The 17,500-nt window shown below is 42.9% G+C and overlaps 1 long non-coding RNA gene across 1 annotated transcript in view; it reads left to right on the forward strand.

Annotated features, from left to right (window-relative positions):
- Window positions 1-17,500, forward strand: part of LOC123506580 — a 19,285-nt gene that overhangs the window by 941 nt on the left and 844 nt on the right. Inside the window, exon 2 of the long non-coding RNA XR_006675468.1 lies at window positions 6,569-6,575. This is a non-coding gene — a long non-coding RNA (uncharacterized LOC123506580). The remainder of the gene's footprint in view (window positions 1-6,568; window positions 6,576-17,500) is intronic.

The raw sequence follows: 17,500 nt of genomic DNA on the forward strand, positions 1-17,500 counted from the left end.
ATACCACCCACCCTCTCCCCAAACCCCCCCCCCGAGCACCCCTAGATCCCCTCCCTTCTAGCACGGAAATTAGAAACATGATAGAGATCGCCCCATTACCAAACCAAAGTGTCATATCATTATTCAGGTGAACCTTACGGATTATTTGTACAATTTTTCAGATTATATAATACTGTACAGAATATTACTAACAAAATAAAACAGTAACAAAGAGCTGTGTTAAGAGTGTTATTTCTGGTCCTACCTCCACCCCCTCCCCTCTCTCTCTCTCTCTCTCTCTCTCTCTCTCTCTCTCTCTCTCTCTCTCTCTCTCTCTCTCTCTCTCTCTCTCTCTCTCTCTCTCTCTCTCTCTCTCTCCTTCCGTCCCCCCCATTACACACACACCTGGCCTCCCACCTCCGTGTCTAATGAAAGGTGAGTTAATTGCTTCGTTACAAAGGTATGCAATATGATTTCTTTTTAAGTACACTTGTGAATTTTTCATAACACTTTCATTGATTTTTTTCACTTCTTCTCGAGCATTATTATTACATTATTGCATATTTTGAAGTGTGTGTGTGTGTGTGTGTGTGTGTGTGTGTGTGTGTGTGTGTGTGTGTGTGTGTGTGTGTGTGTGTGTGTGTGTGTGTGTGTGTGTGTGTGTGTGTAATTCACCTAGGTCGTCTGCTGGTCACCCAGCCAGTCTTCCCCATTACGGAGCGAGCTCAGAGCTCATAGACCGACCTTCGGGTAGGATTGAGACCACACCACACTCCACACACCAGCAAAGCGAGGCCACAACCCCTCGAGTTACATCCCGTACCTATTTACTGCTAGGTGAACAGGGGCCACACATTAAGAGACTTGCCCATTTGCTTCGCCGCTTTCCAAGACTCGAACCCGGTGTGTGTGTGTGTGTGTGTGTGTGTGTGTGTGTGTGTGTGTGTGTGTGTGTGTGTGTGTGTGTGTGTGTGTGTGTGTGTGAGTGGGTGGGTGGGGTGGGTCGGTGGATAATTGTACATGTGTATGCTTGTGTCTGCATGTGGGTTGGCTGTGGAAAAGTGTGTGCGAACATCTGTGTGAGTGTGTGTGTGTGTGTGTGTGTGTGTGTGTGTGTGTGTGTGTGTGTGTGTGTGTGTGTGTGTGTGTGTGTGTGTGTGTGTGTGTGTGTGTGTGTGTGTGTGTGTGTGTGTGTTATTCATTACGGACGTCTGCTGGTCACCAGCCAGCCTTTCCCCAACGGAAAGAGCACAGAACTCATGCTGGCCGATCTTCCGGTAGGACTGAGACACACACACACACACACACAGGTATTGCGAGACCACAACCCCTCGAATTACATCGCATACCTATTTACTGCTAGTAAACAGAGGCTACACATTAAGACATTCTCCCATTTTCCCTGTCGCTCCCAGGAATAGAACCCGGGCCTTCTCGGTTGTGAGCCGAGCGTGCTAACTACACTACGCGGTGTGTGTGTGTGTGTGTGTGTGTGTGTGTGTGTGTGTGTGTGTGTGTGTGTGTGTGTGTGTGTGTGTGTGTGTGTGTGTGTGTGTGTGTGTGTGTGTGTGTGTGTGTGTGTGTGTGGTGTGTGTGTGTGTGTGTGTGTGTGTGTGTGTGTGTGTGTGTGTGTGTGTGTGTGTGTGTGTGTGTGTGTGTGTGTGTGTAAAACTAATGCTCACTCGTCTCCTTAATTACTTAACTTTACAGATTTGCGAGTCATGACCCTTCCTTGGCTTTACAGACTAACGACTTTGCATGAACTAAACCAGAAGGAAAAGCAAGGCGGTGTTTACTCTTACCATCTTTGCCTCCCTTAACAGAAAATAACAGTGATAGAAATAAAACAGAACAATGTACAAGTTCCTCATCATTAGCTGTCTCTCCACCCAGCAAAAAAATAAAAAATAAAACTTTTTGGGAATCAAAAACAAAAAACTGAAAATTATTTATCTTTATTTCCTTTACAAAATTAACAAAACTGAATGAAAAAATAAGGAATAGTTTATGAAATGCTCACGTCTTGAGCTTCCTGAAGAATAACTTATGAATTTAAACTAGAGAAAGTTAAGCTATATATTCTCTTATCTTTCTTTAAACAACTCTATATGGATTAAATGGAGTAAAAATTCAACACATCGTTTGTTCTGACCTTCTCTGAGTAGAATAAGAACTTACAATGAGTAACATAAACCCAAAATAAAACATACAAATTGTTTATAGCCTTAACCCTCTCAGTATTGGGACACATTTTTACCTCGAGCTTTGGGTATGATTAGACAATTTAATTTACATTAGGAAGGGTCTATGGAGATCAGAAGATTAATGGCCTGAGTCTTCCTTGTTTCAACCCTCACATAATCCTCTGAGGCTGTATAAAATCACCAAAAAATAACCAGAATAAATATGAATACGCTTAATTCTTTTACATAAGAACAAACTAGAGGGAAATCTACCAACTTTTTTTTTAATGTGAGAGGGGGAAAACTGGCTAAGGTCAACAAAAAAAGAAAACAAAGATCCACTCATTTGCCAGTTCCCTTACAGATCCGAAAGGGTTAGCCAAAACATAGGGATAAATGTATTGAAACCTCCTCTTAAATGATGTCAGGTCATAAAAAGATGGAAAAGCAAACAAATGTAGGGAGTTCCACAGATTGCCAGAGAAAGGGACCGCCGTGGTACAGTGGAACCATGCGTGCTTTGGGGTCCGAGGGGTCTCCAAGCTCACGGGTTCGAATCCTGTCCACGGTCTGAGTGTAGGTTGGGCTTCCTCACACGGGGCAACGGTTTCCTAGCGGGTGGGCTTTGAGATAGGAGGTACCCTAAAAAAAGTATCCCCTTTAGCCCATAAATTCCCGTGAAAAGCCCACATGGTATAAAAAAAAAAAGGCATGAATGTTTGAGAGTACTGGTTAACTCTTGCATTAGAGAGTTGGACAAAACAGGGATGAAACGAAGAAGAAAGCCTTGTGACTACAACGAGAAGTACATAAATCAAAAGCACATATCAAAAGCTACATGTCCTTTACCCAATACAAAGGAAGCGTCAGTGAGGCGCCGGTGTGTTATTATTGCAGTCGGGAAGAGAAATGCAATCCGTTCCACAGAAAACGGAATCGACAGCAGAAAATGGACTTGATGTCTTTGCCTTCATCTTCCTCGAGGATTTTGGGGAAAACTGCGCAAAATCAACAAAAAAAAAAACGCATCAAGAAGCCTCGTGGTGCATTTCCCCGTCCACAAATTCTCTCCGCTGACAAATACCAGGATTGTCCACTCAGGGAAACTCACCAGGAAAGAGAAAGGGAGAGAAGGAGAGGGAGAGAGAGATAAATAAGTGATAAATAAAGATCTTTTTCGATATGATATGAAAAAAAAGAATAGGAATTAAAAATCGTATCATGGAGGAGAAAAATGAGAGAGAGAGAGAGAGAGAGAGAGAGAGAGAGAGAGAGAGAGAGAGAGAGAGAAGAAATAAACAGAGCAGACAGAGACAGATACAAAAAAACACACAAAAAAAAAAGAGAGGGAAAATATAGAAGGAAAAAGTACAAACCTATAAAAAACACATCAATAACATGACACTCCATGATTTTCACTTCAACTCACCCTGCTGAAAAAAAAAAATTAAAAACACGATCGACTGGAAACCCAAAAACGAAACGGAATAAAAGAGAAATAAAAGCGGAACAAAGAGAAAGAGATGATGATGACCAAGAGAAACAAGAGGAAGAGGAGGAGGAGATGCTGGACTAGTGTAGAATGTCAGAGTTAGAGAAATATAGACAAAAATAGATTGAAAACGAAATAGACCAGGTAAGTTTGTGTGACATTTATCAGCGTGAGAAAAAAATAGAGGTAACGAGAGAGAGAGAGAGAGAGAGAGAGAGAGAGAGAGAGAGAGAGAGAGAGAGAGAGAGACTTTGGGTCCAGGAAAAGGATGCAGCTACAGAAAAATGCTAAACCTAACAGCTTTGGGAGTACGAGAACCACTTGGAATTGGCAACAAAAATCCAGGGAACAAAAAATCGAGATGAAAGGTAAACAGTACGACCATATAAACCACAAAAATAAAGAGAAAAAAGAACACATCAAAGAGACAAAAACGAACATTCCTATAGACAAACTGACAACAAAAATGACACTGACTGACCAAAACTCGCACACAAACACAACACAAAATAAAAATAGAATAAAATAGACGAAGCCATTACAATAATTACACAAAATTCTGAACTGAAACCGCAGACTTAGGAGAGAAAACCTAATTATCAGAGAGAGAGAGAGAGAGAGAGAGAGAGAGAGAGAGAGAGAGAGAGAGAGAGAGAGAGAGAGAGAGAGAGAGAGAGAGACAGACAGGAGGCCACAACTGGAAGCGTTCAGGGGAGCTATTGACAGTCACATATCAAAGACTTTCCGAGTTAATTGGGCCAGGATATAAAAGAGGCCAGCACTTGCCTTCACCCCTTTGATGCCCCGCGCCGGGTGGATAATTAATGTTGTTTATTACCTGGACAGAAACATCGTAGCGGCGACTGTGACATTGTATTAATAACGTGGAATGGAATCGTTTAAATCTTTGTATCTAATGGCTTTGATGGTTTTCTGCTCTCCCACTCTCTCTCTCTCTCTCTCTGTCCCCCACTCTCTCTATCTATCTATCTATCTCTTTCCCTACACCAGTCCCACCTTTGTTCCTGTTTTATAAGCCTGTGTGTAACTTTTTTCCCCCCTAGAAGGGCTAAAAGCTTCGAACTCCATTATAAAGTTTTGCGGCAGCACGTGAGCATTTCATAACAGACGAAAGGGAAAAGGGCTAGAAGGTCCGTCACGCGTTTTCACATGTCTCGAAACACCGACCGAATCTCATGGTAAAGTTGTAAACCCCATTATCTTGTCGCACCCTTTCCTTCAGTCTTCCCTCCTTTCTCCTTTGTTCCTCCTATTGTTCTTTCCTACCATGTCTCTTGCCTTCCTCCTTCTATCACTTGTTTTATTTCCTCGTTTCCTTCATTAAGCCTTATGTTCTTTCATATTTTCATTGTTCTTTTCTTCTTTCTTCCTTCTTTTCCTTCGTTTATCATTTACTCTCTCATTCCTTCTTTTTTCCTTTCCTATTCTTCATCTTCTTCCTTCCATCTATTCATTTTCTTTCCTCCCTTCCTTATACTTCTTATTATTCCCCCTACCATTACTCTCTCCTCCAGACTTCTTCCTCCTTTTCATTTATTTCTTCCCTTCCTCAATCCTCTCTGCCTCCCTTACCTTTTTTTCTTATTCCCTCCTTTCATTTCTTCCCTTCCTCCTTCATTCCTCCTTTTTTTCCTCCCTGCCCCTTCTTCTTTCTCTTTCCTCCTTTCCATTCTTTCCTTCTTCCCTCTTGTTATCCTCTCTCTTTCTCTTCCCTTTTTCCTCTTCCTCTGCCCCGTTTCTTCCTCCTCCAGCCGCGTGTCTCTGAACCACCCAAGTGAAAAGCTGCCGTGAAAATTTCCAGCATTTTCCGTATTCGTTGCCTAACTTTTCATAACATATTATTTATCTGTTTTCTCCATTCCTTGTTCTCTTTTTATTTCACTCTTTGATCTCTCTCTCTCTCTCTCTCTCTCTCTCTCTCTCTCTCTCTCTCTCTCTCTCTCTCTCTCTCTCTTGTTCGGTCTCGTCCTCTCCCCCAATGCAATTTTCCACTAAAAAATAAACGTTAATTTTGTAATATCATTTATAATATAACTGACCCTTTACATTTCGGCTCAATCAAAGCTGACATTTTCCGGTGCGTTTTAGTTTATTTCCTTTCCTGCCTCTCCCTGTTTTGTTATGCGTTTGAACGGCGAGGTTTTGATAAAACGCCCGCTCCAGACTTCAAAAAGCGACGGCCATTATCACAAACTTATCTGTGTGCCTTTTTTTCTATCCCCTTTTAATGTTGTAGTTTTATTTCTGACTCATTTTACATACACATTATATATTTGAGTGGAAAGATGAGACTCCACATAGCGCGAGAGTGTGTGTGTGTGTGTGTGTGTGTGTGTGTGTGTGTGTGTGTGTGTGTGTGTGTGTGTGTGTGTGTGTGTGTGTGTGTGTGTGTGTGTGTGTGTGTGTGTGTGTGTGTGTGTGTGTGTGTGTCTCCTCTCTATTGTAACTTAATTATCCATTGTTGCAACGTTTAAACTTGTACAGATTTCTTATAACCTAATAATGCACACTGGCATGAAAGCAGCAGCAGCAGCAGCAGTAGCAGTAGCAGCAGCAGCAGCAACAACAGCACCAGTAAGGTCAGTGGCACTACTAGCAGTGAGAGTGGCGGAGGGAGAGTGCCAGTGTTGGTCTCTTAAGGGGAATTTAACAAAGTCTGATGTATTCCCCTCATCATCTGTACCACTCAACATGTACCCCTAACTCAGATTTACTCCACCTTCATGAGAGGGGAGGGTGGAAGGGAGAGGGGTGGGTGGTAAGGGGAGGGGACCGAGGAAGGAATGCCGCCAGGGAAACGAGGGGAGAGTGGGAAAGTGACGAAAAGTGAGAGGGGGAGGAGGAGGAGGAAAAGGAGGAGGAGGAGGAGGAGCAGGAGAAAGAGGAGGAGGAGGAGAAAGGTTAGAAAAGAAACGTAAATTAGTACAAAAGATTTTTCTGAGTAGTGTGTGTGTGTGTGTGTGTGTGTGTGTGTGTGTGTGTGTGTGTGTGTGCGTGTGTGTGTGTGCGCGTGTGTGTCTGTGCGTGTGTGTGTGCGTGTGTGACGGCAGGTTCAAGGAAAAAGGCGTTAATAACTAACAATTACAAAGACATAGGTACATGTACTACAACACTTTTCCTTGAAGTGTTAAAGAGGAAGGATGAGGAAGAGGAGGAGGAGGAGGAGGAGGAGGAGGAGGAGGAGGAGGAGGAGGAAGAAAAGGAGGAGGAGGAAGAAAAGGAGGACGAGGAGAAGGAAAAGGACGAGAAGGACAAGAAGGAAGAAAAGGAAAAGAAAGAAGATTATAAAAAAGATTAGGTAACAAAACAATAAAATAAAGGCATAACAAATCAACAAGCCAGCATTACCATTGACTCTCTCCATAATTACCTACTGCCATACATTTTCTATAGCGAACTCAGCGCTATCTATTTTGCAGACGCTAACTCACAACCTCTCTCTCTCTCTCTCTCTCTCTCTCTCTCTCTCTCTCTCTCTCTCTCTCTCTCTCTCTCTCTCTTTGTGTTTCAGTGGAGAAGCAAAAATGGGAGCTTAATTACCCCTGCTAACGGTCAGAGGAGAGGAGACAGGGGGAGATAGGGAGGGAGACAGAGAGACAGGGAGACAGGGAGACAGGGAGACAGGGAGACAGGGGACGGGGAGGCAAGTCTGCAATTTCACCAAGAAACGGAAAGAGACAGAACGGAATACGCGTAAACGATTATGAACACAAAAGTACTTAGGAGGAAAAGTTTGAGACGCGGGTGTAGGAACCTAATGTGACCGTCTTGTGTAGTGGTAGTGGTGGTGGTGCTGGTGGTAATAGTGGTAGTGCTAGTGCTAGTAGTAGTAGTAGTAGTAGTAGTAGTAGTAGTAGTAGTAGTAGTAGTAGTAGTAGTAGTAGTAGGTTGTAGTGATAATGGTGGAAGTACAAGTAGATTCATGAAGCTGACAAACACAAATACATCCACACCCACCCACGCATCCACCCATCCACACACACACACACACACACACACACACACACACACACACACACACACACACACACACACACACACACACACGCGCACACACAATACACATACAAACCCAGTCTTTTACCTTCACAATCTGACAGTCAACCACGTAACACAAAAGCAAGTTAATTATATTTCTCTCTCTCTCTCTCTCTCTCTCTCTCTCTCTCTCTCTCTCTCTCTCTCTCTCTCTCTCTCTCTCTCTCTCTCTCTCTCTCTCTCTCTCTCTCTCTCTCTCTCTCTCTCTCTCTCTCTCTCTCTCTCGGTTTTACCTTCAAGGGGGGTCTGCCTAAATGTAACTAAAACCCACGCTTATCACGGAGCATAGGAGGGGGGTCTCTCTGTGTGTGTGTGTGTGTGTGTGTGTGTGTGTGTGTGTGTGTGTGTGTGTGTGTGTGTGTGTGTGTGTGTGTGTGTGTGTGTGTGTGTGTGTGTGTGTGTTTCCAGCAATCTTCATGTGTTATTACAAGGACGTTCTAGAGAATGCTACGACTTTCTTAGACAACTGTGTGTGTGTGTGTGTGTGTGTGTGTGTGTGTGTGTGTGTGTGTGTGTGTGTGTGTGTGTGTGTGTGTGTGTGTGTGTGTCCCTGTCGCTCTTCCAGGAATCATTCATAAGTTTCCTCTATTTCTCTTTCTTTCATTCTTCCTTTCTTTTCTTCCTTTCATTCACCTATTCACTCCATCCCTTCTTCTCTTCCTTCTTTCATGCAGGTTTCTTTCTCCTTTGCATGTGAGAAAATCTATTTATTCACTCAATCATTCATTTATTCCGCTCGTAAAAGTCATATTCATTTCTTCCTTCCTTCCTTCGTTCCATTTCTTTCCTTATTCCTTCCTTCCTTCTTTCAATTTCTTCCCTTCGTTAAGTCCTTTCTTTCATTCCTTTCTCTGTTCAATTCCTTCTCATATTTTTTCCCTTTTTCTTAATCTTTTTTTTCTTTCCTTCTTTCCTTCTTTTCTTCTTTCTTCTTTCAAATTCATTCCTTCGTTCCAATCTTTCTTTCCTTCCATTCCTTACTCTGTATAATTTCATCTCTTAATTTTTCCTTCCTTTCTTTATTTTTTTCTTTCTTTCTTCATTTCAATTCCTTCCCTTCGTTAACATCCTTCCTTTCACTCCTTTCTCCGTTCCATTCCCTTTCTTTTTCCTTCCTTCCTTCCTTCCTTCCTTTTTCTCAGTCTTGCCTTCTTTCTCTCTCTTTTTTCCCGCCAGCACAAGGAAATGTATGACTCCACGGGCAGACAAACGGACACCGGGTAACATTTCCATAAACGAGTGACGAATGACCTCCACTTTCATACCTTTTCTTCTCCTTCTCTACACTTCCCCGTTATTATTCTTCATTGCCTCGTGCCATTTACTCGGCGTCTCCTTTCAGCACTTATATATATTGTGTGTGTCTGTGTGTGTGTGTGTGTGTGTGTGTGTGTGTGTGTGTGTGTGTGTGTGTGTGTGTGTGTGTGTGTGTGTGTGTGTGTGTGTGCTTGAATATTGATTTCATTTCTACATCTTGTATGATTAATGCATTTCTTTTTTTAACATCTACATAAAATTTTCTTCATAAGTTCCTGTGAAGAGGAGAGGAGAAAGAAAGAGAAGGGAGAGAAAAGGTAAGAAGGAAGATGTGTGTAATTCACTGTTTGATCTGCTGCAGTCTCTGACGAGACAGCCAGACGTTACCCTACGAAACGAGCTCAGAGCTCATTATTTCCGATCTTCGGATAGACCTGAGACCAGGCACACACCACACACCGGGACAACAAGGTCACAACTCCTCGATTTACATCCCGTACCTACTCACTGCTAGGTGAACAGGGGCTACACGTGAAAGGAGACACACCCAAATATCTCCAACCGGCCGGGGAATCGAACCCCGGTCATCTGGCTTGTGAAGCCAGCGCTCTAACCACTGAGCTACCGGGCCGTGTGTGTGTGTGTGTGTGTGTGTGTGTGTGTGTGTGTGTGTGTGTGTGTGTGTGTGTGTGTGTGTGTGTGTGTGTGTGTGTGTGTGTGTGTGTTGTTACTGTTGTTGATGTTGTTGTTGTTGTTGTTGTTGTTTTGGTTAGGTTCAGTTAGGTTGATTAGGTTAGGTTGTTGTTGTGTGTGATATTAGCTTGGGTTAAGTTACTTTTCCTTACGTTTGGTCAAGTTAGGTTATGGCTGGGTTGTGTAATGTGTGTGTGTTAGTGTTGTGTGTGTGTGTGTTGTGTGTGTTGTGTGTTGTGTGTTAGGTTGATGTTGTTGTTGTTGTTAGGTTGTTGGTTGGGTTAGGTTGGGTTGGGTTGGGTTGGGTTTGGTTTGGGTTAGGTTAAGTTAGGCAAGGTTAGATGAAATGTAGATATTAGCTTGGGTTAAGTTACTTTTCCTTACGTTTGGTTAAGTTAGCTTTGGTATGGCTGGATTACGTAATGTTAGGTTAGGTTCAGTTAGGTTCAGTTAGGTTACTTCAGGTTAGGTTAGGTTAGGTTAGGTTAGGTTGGGTTGGGTTAGGTTAGGTTAGGTTAGGTTGGGTTGGGTTGGGTTGGGTTAGGTTGGGTTGGGTTGGGTTGGGTTGGGTTAGGTTAGGTTAGGTTAGGTTGGGTTAGGTTAGGTTAGGTTAGGTTAGGTTAGGTTGGGTTAGGTTAGGTTAGGTTAGGTTAGGTTGGGTTAGGTTAGGTTAGGTTAGGTTAGGTTGGGTTAGGTTGGGTTAGGTTAGGTTAGGTTAGGTTAGGTTGGGTTAGGTTAGGTTAGGTTAGGTTAGGTTAGGTTGGGTTGGGTTAGGTTGGGTTAGGTTGGGTTGGGTTAGGCCAGGTTAGGTTAGGCCAGGTTAGGTTGGGTTAGGTTGGGTTAGGTTGGGGTTGGGTTAGGTTAGGTTAGGTTAGGTTAGGTTGGGTTGGGTTGGGTTGGGTTAGGTTGGGGGTTAGGTTGGGTTAGGTTGGGTTAGATTGGGTTGGGTTAGGTTAGGTTAGGTTGGGTTGGGTTAGGTTAGGTTGGGTTAGATTGGGTTAGGTTAGGTTAGGTTAGGTTAGGTTAGGTTAGGTTAGGTTAGGTTAGGTTAGGTTAGGTTGGTTAGGTTGGGTTAGGTTAGGTTAGATTTTGGGTTAGGTTAGGTTGGGTTGGGTTGGGTTAGGTTGGGTTAGATTGGGTTGGGTTAGGTTAGGTTAGGTTAGGTTAGGTTAGGTTAGGTTAGGTTAGGTTAGGTTAGGTTACTTCAGTTTTGCTACAAGAGAATGGTCATCACTGTATTTCTTCCTGGTATTTTCTCTGCACATTTTCCGGAATATATTGTGTAATGTATATTTTTCTCTTATAGTTTCTCTCTTCCTCTTTCTCTTATATCTCAGTGTTCCTCCTCCCCTCTCCTTTATCCTTTTTATTCCTCATTTCTACCATCTTTCTTTTTCATCATCCTCTTCCTCCTCTCACATTTTCTCTTTCGTTCACCTCCTCATTTTCTTTCTCCTTCTCTTTATCCTTTACCTCAATATCACCTCTTTCTCCCCCTCCTCTTCCTCCTTCTCTTTCCCCTCCTCCTCCTCTTCCTCTTCCTTCCCTCAGGCTCATCATCATCTAAAAAGCTACAAATAAAAAAAGAACAGTAGTGAGGCAACTTTAAGAATACCGCAGGGAAAAAAAGAAAAAAGAAGCGGAAGGGAAAAAAAACAGAGAGGCAACTTTCCTTTCCCCAAAAAAAAGAGAAGCGAGCAAGAAAGACAAGAAAAAGTAACAAAACAAGGTTAAAAACAAAGACTGAAAATCATGAACCGCACGGAATGAACGAAGAAAACGAGGCGGGACAAGGAAACGAAGAGAAAAAATGCGAAAAAAGGGAAAAATCACTTCAAAAAAACAATAAAAGCCGAAGGAAAAAAGTAGCAATGAAAAAAATAAACGTAGAAAATAAAACTAGTATACCATTAAAACGCACCCATGAAAATACTGGAAAAGCGAGAAAAATGTGAATGTACTTTTCATCCTTTTCCTCCGCTTTTTTTTCCTTTTTTTTAACCCTCCTTCCATTTGACCCTTTTCATCCCTTCTCCAGTGGTTTACGTCACCCCTGGGAGTAACCCTTTCCACATCCCCAATAAGATTAAAGCGACCTCGTACACACACTCCCCAGCTCCAGCCAGGTGTTCACTATACAAAGGAAGAACAATAAGCGAAAGACGAGACGTGTTCGCCCTTGAGTTGTTTGTTATTAGTCAGTGTAGAATATGAGACGTAGGATAGAAAAATAAAGTGTAGGTACCTCTCTCTCTCTCTCTCTCTCTCTCTCTCTCTCTCTCTCTCTCTCTCTCTCTCTCTCTCTCTCTCTCTCTCTCTCTTTCTCTTCAACCCTACATCCTATACAAAAGTTTTCACTCTCTCTCTCTGAACAATCACCACTTCACCCTATGTTTGCCTTCCCATCCCAGCACCACACACACCAGGAAGGAACAAAAATGGGGTCGTATGGGGCGCGCCTGCATTAATGCCCTTCAGTTTCTGGGTCGAGGATTAGAGGGCTGAGGCAGGGAAGGGCGGGAGAGCAGTGCCACCCTAGCGCCTACACCCTCAAATGGCGTCAAATGTAATCCAGCACGTGTCGCAGCAAATGACGAGTGTTCCTGGGTTCTGGATATCGTTCTCACTAAAAGGGTCAACAGTAGTGTGGTTCTCAGGAAGTGGTTATCTAGTGGTATTCTTTTTCCTTAGTGGTGCTCGTGGATAGGAGAGAGAGAGAGAGAGAGAGAGAGAGAGAGAGAGAGAGAGAGAGAGAGAGAGAGAGAGAGAGAGAGAGAGAGAGAGAGAGAGAGAGAGAGAGAGAGAGAGAGAGAGAGAGAGAGAGAGAGAGAGAGAGAGTTTTAAATTCTATATATATTTAAAATACATTAATTTGAACTGCAATGAGTAGAGAAAATATGAATCCCATGCCAGAAAGAGAGAGAGAGAGAGAGAGAGAGAGAGAGAGAGAGAGAGTTTTAAATTTTACATATGTTTAGAATCCATTATACTGAACGACAACAAGTAGAGAAAATAAGAATCCAATGCCAGAGAGAGAGAGAGAGAGAGAGAGAGAGAGAGAATATGCACGCTCGATATGCTGTTCCCATGAAAAGATAATTATATGAAGCTAAAAAATGAAGCCAGTAAATAGGCAAAAAGGTCATGCTTGAAGTCAGACAGACAAGCGCCCACACCGAGAGGGAAATGCTAAAGGACTGATGCGCCAAACGTTAAGTGCAATGTGACGTGATGAGCGAGAAACGACGCGGAAGGTGACGTGTGTAGCGGGACTAGTGACACTCAGAATACACATAAAGACTGCCGCTGGTGAAGTAAGAGTGGTGATCTGGCGCACCGAACACACCGGGAGTTAGATACAGGTAAGAAATGAGGAAATTGTCGCACCTGCATTAATCCTTCCTTTGCCAATAAAGAGACAACACTTATCTTGATTAACGCAGCATTTTATACAGCAGAAACGAAACTACACAGGGCGAAAACCTTTGAATTATTCGGTCACTGTTTAAAACAATACTAATGGTGTTTTGAATTATACTTCAAATTTGAACAATACTTTATGACAACATAGAAAAATTCATATCAGTAAAATATAAATAAATAAATAATTGAAATGTAACATGTCTAAGATGACGTGTGTGTGTGTGTGTGTGTGTGTGTGTGTGTGTGTGTGTGTGTGTGTGTGTGTGTGTGTGTGTGTGTAGAAATAAACCCAGGAGCAACAGATAATTCACGAGTTATATAAAAAGAATAAAAAAAATCAGCGTATGTTGCAGAAGAAAGAAATGTGAAAGAGTAAGTAACACGACAGGAGCCACACACACACACACACACACACACCGGTAGCTCAGTGGTTAGAGCGCTGGCTTCACAAGCCAGAGGACCGGGCTTCGATTCCCCGGCCGGGTGGAGATATTTGTGTGTGTCTCCTTTCACGTGTAGCCCCTGTTCACCTAGCAGTGAGTAGGTACGGGATGTAAATCGAGGAGTTGTGACCTTGTTGTCCCGGTGTGTGGTGTGTGCCTGGTCTCAGGCCTATCCGAAGATCGGAAATAATGAGCTCTGAGCTCGTTCCGTAGGGTAACGTCTGGCTGTCTCGTCAGAGACTGCAGCAGATCAAACAGTGAATTACACACACACACACACACACACAGAAGTAGTGTCTGCAACGAGTGTGCACACTTTTAAAGTAAGATTGGATAAGTGTAGATATGGAGACGGGGCCACACGAGCATAAAGCCCAGGCCCTGTAAAACTACAACTAGGTAAATACAACTAGGTAAATACACACACACACACACACACACACACACACACACACACACACACACACACACACACACACACACACACACACACACACACACACACACACACCGGAAACGCCTGCAACCTTGTGACCGCATTCCCAGACACGTGAGTTCTTAACCTAATCATTTGAACAGCGTCGTCGAAGTTCAAGAGGTTTTTCAACCACAATTTAGTGGTAGCATAAATTCTACACCATTAATGAGAAAAACACTCTTGAGAAATTGACAAATGATACGTGTGGTCTTCAAAAATACACCTCACCAAAAGAACAAAGACACCAGCAGGAGGAAGACACAAAGGGAAGCTAGTGACGGGGAGGAATGCAGCCCCAGCCACCCCTTCACACGTCACCAGCTGAACTCCTGAAGCAGACAAAGCAGTGCCGTCGTTCTGGTGAGCCTGCCACTCCCTTTACGCATCGTGAGGGCGAACAGTTGTAGATTTCTTTACATTGGTCAGGGCCGCCTCCATTACTCTTGTGTCCGAGGGAGGGTCACAGGCATCGGTTTGAAAATAAAGATGCATTATTCTTCTCGTCTCCTCGCTCTGTCATTTGCGTCTGTTCACTCTGGTTCGAAATGTTATATGGTCCCTTGTGTGTGTGTGTGTGTGTGTGTGTGTGTGTGTGTGTGTGTGTGTGTGTGTGTGTGTGTGTGTGTGTGTGTGTGTGTGTGTGTGTGAGGAATAGGAGGCCGGAGGGTTGGTAAAACTTGCCTTTCATCTGGGTGGCTCCCTCTGTGCGATGCCATACAGCAGCCGGAGCCAATAAAGGACTCGCCAGGTCGCAATTGGTTAGGAATCTGACGGTGAGAGCGCTGCGGAAAGAGGCTTCACTTGATGGATGAAATAAATGGATTACACCGCCATCTTTACTCTCCCTTATATAACACAACGGACTCCACAGCGCTCACACCAAACCGAATCTCAAACGAACGCACCACAAACCCAATTACTGACACGGGATTTTTTTCACCGCATTTACGGAGTTTTCTCGTTTCAGAAGCGTCCTCAATCGCAGACCAGCCTTACATTAAGTCACCGCCGGGCCAACACCAGCCTCAATACGGACATTTTTCTTGCACCTCAGCTCGCGTGCATGTCCCGTGAGAGATCTGGTGGTGCAGGCATGGGGCTGGCGAGGACAGATGGGGTTTTAAAGTGGCAGCACCTATTGAACACACACACACACACACACACACACACACACACACACACACACACACACACACACACCAACAATTTTCACGACAACCTGCTAACAAAAAACATCTAAGCTTCTACAAACACCCGTACCTTCCTCCAGACACACAGACACCGACTAACACCATACAAATATAGAAAATGGGCCTTGAATTTCCAGATACACACGAAAAAATCCTTCCGTTACTCACACAAAACAACCACAAACAATGCTTCTATTCCTTGGCAGTGCAGCACCTCCTGGGAACATCTGGCACCTGGAACACGTGTTAGAGGTGAGAAGCAACAGTTGTAATGCAGGAGGATGCTTTCTGTGGGGCGGTATCAAGGAATAATGAAGAGAGGGAATACAGGACGAGAGGGGAAGCCGGAGAATAAACAATAATAGTGAATAGAGAACAGGTAAGAGAAAATGAACGGAAGGAATTGACGAGGTGAATAAATGGGTAAGATAAGGAGAAATGAGTAATGAAAGAGGGTAAAGAGGAAACAAATGATGAGATAACATGTAAGGAAGAAATGGAAAGCAAGGGAAAGGAGGGAAGGGAGATGTAGTCAAGAAAAGCAAGAGGGGAAAAAAATTAATAATACAATGTTTAGTGGACGAGATGAGAGAAATGGAATGAGGGGGAGAAAAGGAAAATCTACGAGGAAAAAGAAAGAAGGGAAGGATAAGAAAAGGGAAGGATATAGGACGAGAAAAGATGGAGGAAGGGAGAAAAGAAGAAGACTGAGTCGAAAACCAAACAGACGATGAGAAAGATTTATTATTTAAAAGAAAAATGAAAGGTCGAAAGGAAAATACTGATAACTTCGTGATAGACGGGGGAAAGAGAGAGAGAGAGAGAGAGAGAGAGAGAGAGAGAGAGAGAGAGAGAGAGAGAGAGAGAGAGAGAGAGAGAGAGAGAGAGAGAGAGCCTAAAAACTAGCACTCAGAACACAGTGGAAATATATATAATGACCATAACATTTAACACACACACACACACACACACACACACACACACACACACACACACACACACACACACACACACACACACACACACACACACACACACACACACACACACACACATACAAAGACAAGACCATTTTTCCCTTCGTCATTTAATTTCCGGACGTAAATTCTTGATTACTTTATTGGGAATCCGATTTCCTTGATTACAGTTCGCTGCAATCCTGTGTACCTGTCCTGCCACATTTAATTTCTCCGCCTCCCAATTACCAGCATGATAAACTAAGGCCATATACCACGCGGCTGCCACTGGGATTATGAATGTTTCAGGTGATTTACCTTTCACGCCACACAGTCTGCAGTAAGAGTAATGCATGCTATTCTATTCTTCCCATACTCACAGGACTTCGAGCCACTACTTCACTCTCCCCTCTGTGTGACAATAGCGGTCTCTTCCTGTATTTAGTCTTTTACATGGTCCTTTCCTAATACTAACTCCTGTTCTCAGACGCATTTTAGCCATTATTTTTGGGTATCATTAGACGATCTTATTTGCATTAGGAAGGGTCTATGGAAGAAGATGAATGGCCAGTCTTTACTATTCTAATCTCCACATTAGTTTCTGAAGCTGTTTAAAATCGCTAAATAGTAACAAGATTAATGTGAACTGAAGGAGTTAAAAGCGAAGTGAGGATTTTATTTGCAGGAAGGAAAAAGAAGACCAAAGAAGGTTCATTTAGTTATTTTTATGTTCATGGACGATTATTTGAGTTTATTGCATACATTTGATCGTTTAAAATGTTGTAGGATGTAGACTAGGTGGTTAGGGGGAAGGTCATACGGTAATGATAGGATTAATGGCTCAATTGTCAAAGTTTCTTCTCAGCTTGACCTTGTGTAAATCTACATTTGAATTCTTACCCCTTAAGTACCATGATGCGTTTCCATATCCAATCTGCTAACTATTTCGCGATTTTATACAGCTTCAGAAACTCATGTGGGGATAAAATAGTGAAGACTGTGGCCATTAATTTTCTGAGTTCCACAGGCCTTTCCTAATGTCAACAAAATGGTCTAATCATACACAAATATTAAGGTGAAAAGGTGTCGCAATATTTAAAAGGTTAAAAGATGACATTTCCAGCAAAAGAAGATTGAATATTTAGGAAGATTCATTTTTTCATATTCGATTTTAACTTCATCAAATTATCTACAGTAACCGAGATAAGACAGAGCCATTGATTGGGAGTCAAAAGCAACGTGGCTTCTTTGATCAAATAGAAAGGTACAAATTTATATTTCTTACTCAAATGGTGCTACTAACGACAAAGAAATTAAATGGCAAAGGTCCAATGCTTTTAGTGCCTT

The sequence above is a fragment of the Portunus trituberculatus genome, chromosome 20 (genome assembly GCF_017591435.1).
Source record: "Portunus trituberculatus isolate SZX2019 chromosome 20, ASM1759143v1, whole genome shotgun sequence".
NCBI lineage: Eukaryota > Metazoa > Arthropoda > Malacostraca > Decapoda > Portunidae > Portunus > Portunus trituberculatus.